The sequence below is a fragment of the Hyposmocoma kahamanoa genome, unplaced genomic scaffold (assembly GCF_003589595.1).
Source record: "Hyposmocoma kahamanoa isolate Upper Pololo Valley unplaced genomic scaffold, ASM358959v1 86, whole genome shotgun sequence".
NCBI lineage: Eukaryota > Metazoa > Arthropoda > Insecta > Lepidoptera > Cosmopterigidae > Hyposmocoma > Hyposmocoma kahamanoa.
Genome location: NW_020654289.1, coordinates 5,882,550 through 5,888,459, shown reverse-complemented (window position 1 = coordinate 5,888,459; position 5,910 = coordinate 5,882,550).

The following is a 5,910-nucleotide window of genomic DNA, read 5'->3' as shown; positions in this document are numbered from 1 at the left end:
CTCACTTCTCTAACTGATGTAGTTTTGTATGTCTACCATTACAATTGTCGCTTGATTTTTATTACGATGAGAAGATTGTAGGGTAGACGAAGAGATAATCTATACGCCTTGCTTTTAGTCGCAATTAGCGTAAGGCCGAATTAAATAGACCAAGGTACTGTGACATGCCAGCGAGTTTATCAATTAACAAAATAATTAAGCGCTTTCAAAGAAGAGCGTCACTTGAATTTGAATATCTTATACCTAGATGCCATAAGTACGACTGTAGAGTTACGAGTTCTTCTCTCTTCTAAGTTAGCTTAAATTCTTATAGGTATCTAGAAATTTAAACGTTAATATATACAATTTTTTTTTATACCAAATGACGAGACGTACAAATCGAACACCAGGTGGACACGCCCATTTATGGTAGTTGCAGTGCCACTCAGAGCTTTAAATTGCAAAGATCTTAGGGGCGCTTCTAGTGCTACCGTCACCCTGAGACATAAGTTGACAAGCCCCATGTGCATGTAACTTCACTAGCACCCTTATCCTTCAAACCGGAAAGCAGTACTAGTCACATTACTGCTTGGCGGCAGAAATAGGTAAGGTGGCCGTACTTCCCTGGGCGAACTCTTTCACAAGGAGCGCTACTGCTACTAAAATATATTTTTCACCGCACTAGCTCGGTAAGATTTTCTTTCTGCTTAGAAATCTGCGCTTAAAAGCGTTTTTTTCACGCTAGCGTGGAAAAGGCTTTTTAAATTCGACGATTTTGAAGCTTGACGATGGTCCACGGTGCATCTAACTTTTTTTTCGTTGAAAAAAATGACACGTTCAAATAAGCGACTTGTCGTGCACTACTTATTTATGTAATATAAATCCCTTGGTATATTTTATTCTTCTTATTGTTGACATTAAATTCACAATGATAACTAATTGTGTTTATTAAATTATTTTAATTCGTCGAAGAACCAAAATAATTTCAATAATCACTTACCTAATCACACAAAATAAAAGTACAAGCTAGAATAAAAAGTGATAAGGTAAATTCAGAACGCATCCGATGACAAACTTTTATTTAAAAAAACTGATGTTTTATAGATCACCTGTTTTTCTTTCATCTACCATTTTCCTCGCTATAGTGAAGTGAAAAGTTGTGTGTTTCGCTCGGCAGCAAAATTGTTTTGCGTTTCATGCCTTGAAACCCTCGCTACGCTCAGGAATCATTTTTGAACCACACGCTCGTGGTTCGTGGTGTCGTTCGTGGTTCAATTTTAACTGCTCTCGCTTGCTTAGGTTTTAATACAAGTACTTGCGTCAAACAACAACTTTGCAGCCTAGTACTTAGAATAATAACGCATAGAATGATAGTTTCATATCAAACGAACTGTCACAAGTGAGGCAAAAATCAAATTCATGTAGGCTAGTTTTAGTAGTCGTGGTGAATCCTCACCGATCCCAACGGCGCCGACTCAACCGGCGAGAGGGAAACCCGGGGGGGTTTTAGTGGGGTAGGCCCTCCAGTCTGGAGGGATAGTCCCCACATAACCCCTGAGTCTCCCTGGGCTCAGGGGTATCCATAAAGATTTCCCCCCGTCAAAAAAAAGGCTAGTTTTAGTTGTAGGTTAATTTTCGGTTTTAGTGAATATTTATATAAAAATACAAGTTGAAACGCGTTACTTCCTTGTGGAATGTGATGTTAGTATCTATTTTGTGTTTGTCTGACGTATTTTTACATTCATTTACCGCAAAATTCGTCATTTTTAGCTAAAATTATTGATCTGTTCGCGGTGCAAGTTGACCTTAAGCACTGAAGGCCCGCCCGCTCGTGTAGGCCCTTTTGGCGCGCTTCAATTTGCCTCACTTAGCGTGTGCGGACTAGGTTTCTATGCGTTATTATTCTAAGGCCTAGTGTAACAAATAACTATTATGCATTTATTATTATGTAATATATTTGCTGAAGAGTTTTATGATTTTGCTACTAAATTTCATGAATCTGAACTGAATGCGTCAAGAATGATTTAAAAAACGAAAATTATTGTTCAAAACGTAGGTAAACACAACAATTTAAAAAGTGTGTGTGTGTGCGTGTGCTGCCAGTAGTCACTGACGAGACTACATCTAGACTAGATGTAAGATTTGTAAATTACTTCAGTGATCAAAATAAAACAAGAGGCTTTTATAGGTTAGAAACAAATAAAAAAGTTTTCTTACGTATTCTGTAGGTCTTTACCTATTTCATCTATTCTTTAAGTCCAACGATCTCCGCCGCTATTGACTTTTTTTAGTAATATGTTTTTATTTTTGTACTCCGGATTTAAAACACTTTCGATGTTTGTCTTTGTTGTTTGTCTTATCATTTGCCATTTTTCTATACAAAAAACCAGAACAGTCTTTCGGTGTATGTTCTACCAAGTCTGTAATGAGTTGCCGGTGAGATAGTTCTAACCATCCGAACGCCTAACAACAAAACAATCAAACTTTACACACTAAAATTTTTTATTAGACACAGCAAATTCACAAGGAAGCTTGTTTATTGACATGATAATAAAATAAAACTAGAGTGTTCTGAGTATTTCCACCAATGAATCACATGCAGAGAAATATATTTCGGCCGCGTCGAGGAATCCCAGCGTTTAAAATAGTCGTTTCAATTTAGATAGTGCTTGTTGTAAATCATAGAGGAGTTCGTTGCTACCGAAATAATAGAATATTATGTTTAGTATACCTTGTGGTGAAGTGAATTTAATTGGTGCAATTTATATGCTGTGTACACACAGCACAAACATCATGTGGTTCTCGGCCACGAAATAGTATTTCGTGGAACAAATACTTAGTAACAACATTGTATTTTTGTATACAATTTGCTTTTTTACATCGAGGAAAAATTTGTTGTTATAATAATTAATCCATTTATTTTGAAGAATTCGCGTAAAAGTCCAAATTAAATTACGACTTTCTCATAGACTAAACAAACACTATAAACGTCTGTCGTAAGTTTCATTAATGAATCTGAATTAAATCTGCTGTTCAGTTTTTAAATATTATGAACTGTTTAAAAAATTGCATAAACGGATTTAGATTCGACGGTAATTTGGGATGAGCGCTTTCCGTCATAAATTAAAGCTTACGTAATGACTACCAAGTGAACGAATCAAAAGAGTGTTCGATTCTGTGCTGTTATTTCAGTTATAGAAAAACTGCGCTATGTAAGTGGATAGAAAATTTCATTTCCCCTGTGTCAGCATACCAGTGCACATGTGGGCTTGGGCGAAATCGTTTCGAGACAATAGCTCATTTTCACTACTTAGCAGACCACTAACGGAAATGAGCCATTCGGTGTGCAATTTAACACCGTATTAGAGCCTAGAGGACCCGATACCGAAACGAGTGTTACAGAAATGGGTATCTTGATAAAATTATCTACGAGACGTGACACAGTTAACGCGGCGGCGCCTGGGCCGTTGGGATAGTAAATCATACAATTTGACATACGCCGGCGCGCCAACAACGGTAACCGTCGGCACAGAATAGCCGCTGAAAGAAAATTGGATGGAAATTAGACCGCTGACAGAGTTGTCGATGGATTCACAATGAAAACTGGGTAGAAGTATTAAGTATCTGACGAAACCCTAATCGCCGCGTGAATTTACGAACAATGCAATTGGCTACCACGCATTTGGTCTTTTACGTTACCTACTCTTCAAGGTGTTCAAGCGATTGACGGGCTCACGCGCCCGCGCTCGGTGTGTTGTCGGCCATATAAATACACAGTATTAGACCCGCCACGGTCCCGACCCGACCTACGCCCGACCCGCTCTCTGTACACGGCGGAGATTTTTATTTACACATAAATTGGAAAAGGGTCAATAGCAAATATATTTTCTTCTTTATTTCACGTTTATTTCAATTTGTTTACCATTTTATACAAGCTTACGTCTCGCGTATTTAATATAAATTTTCCTTGTGAAACTAATCATGTCATAGCAAAGCAGTGACGCGAAGACGTGAGGCTTGTAAAATCAGTAATATATTGTACACGCAGGGCTGGCGTTTTCAATATCATAAGATTTTATTCTTGTCCTCATCCATGCATTCTTTAAATTCATACATAAGATGTAATTCCTAACCATGCAAAACAAGGGGAGTACGGTCCAATTTCACAAGTAATGCCTTCTCTTTTTTAAGGGAGCTTGTTAATTGACATAATAATAAAATAAAACGAGTGCTCTGACTACGGTTTTAGCTTTCATACAAAAGTTTAAAATAGTACATTTTAAAGTTTTGCATGTCTTATATAGTAAGTATACAGGTGAGGTTTTAGTTACCACTCTAAATGTAAATATTTATATGATCGGTGAAAAAATAAAGTATGTGTCCTTTCTCAGTAATGAAATATTGAGATAGGACGCCATATATTTGTCCAAAAAAGTCTACGTTTGTAGACAACCGAGCGCTAGTTACCTTTCCACAAGGAGCATGCGTTTTATTAAATCAAACACACTTAACGTGCAAATTTTTACCTCATATTTTCAGGGGTGCAGGACCATGTAAATACCCATATAAATGTATAATAATATATTTTATTTTCTCACAACAGATAGGTACAAAGTGACAGTATAGAGTTTCAATATTCCATTTTGTGAATGGCAGGCAATGATCTCATATAAGAAGGGAGCCTAAACTTTCTTTATTTTTTTCCATCCTCTAAACTACACTAGGACACCTGTGTCAAATGCTTGCGTTGACTTGACACTAAAGCCCGGCGCCCACTGACGGGACGGGACGGCAAGGGATTTTTAGGTGACGAATAGTATATACCTTAAGATTATGCTATTATAGATGCAATTTCAATGATAATGTAATCGTAGCTGCAAAACAAAGCTGCGGTATGCTTATGCTTAGGGATGCCAAGCCGACAGCTTTGTGGATGCTTCGGCAGCCTTCGGAATGCTTAGGAAGGCCGAGTGCAACTATGTGGATATGCGGGGCGAGTGGAAGCACACAGGCCACGACTGATCTGAGAGAGACGAGGCGCGAGCACGATATCGCAAAAGAATGCTTCGCCATGCCTAGGGACGCATGCTTAAGGATACCGCATGGTACCTAGGGATACCGCGGCACAATTGCCATCAGTGTGCGCTTGCATGTAGGGACGTCGAAAAATCCTCTGCTGTGTCATCCCTTGAGTGGGCGCCGGGCCTAAGTAGACATAACATTTGCCACTTCTACTCACATTACTGCTTAGCGCCTGAAGTATGGCAGTTCTTCCCTGGACGACTCTTTCAAAAATAACTAAGCCACGGAACGAACCAGCGGAGCTCACGAATTTTTCTGTGTGCTTGTTGTCCTGTCTTTGTATTTGGTAGATTTCTCATAGATGGCGCTACGGTTAAAAAGTCGTTGAAAAACCAAATACAAAGATACGACAACAAGCACATAAAAAAATTCGTGAGATCCGCTGGTTCGTTCCGTGGCTTAGTTGGCATAACGACTGACACGGTTTGCTAGAAGACGTCGGTTCGAATCCGGCCGGATTGAACGAAATTCTTTCTAAGTGTTCGTTCTTTGTATTAATAATTATAACAAACTAGTGAAGTAATTTCACAAAAAAAAAATTGAATGTGAAATCAATAAAAATGTTAACTCTAATGTTCCTAAACTTTATCTGGCAGCGATATTGGCACCGAAGAACAAGTTTCCAAATACTATGAAAATGAAAACTCTATTTAACATGTGAAATATGTCTCATTCAAGGGAACGCTATTGTATTTCGTAAATGTAGAATGGCCACACTAATTCTTTCTTTTTAAGTATTGTAATGTCGAGGATTTTCGGATTGTTCTAACCGTATTGCTAGTCAGGTGTGATTCAAATGATGACCAATCTCACGTCGTGTCCTGCGTACCCTAACACCTGCACGCTTGA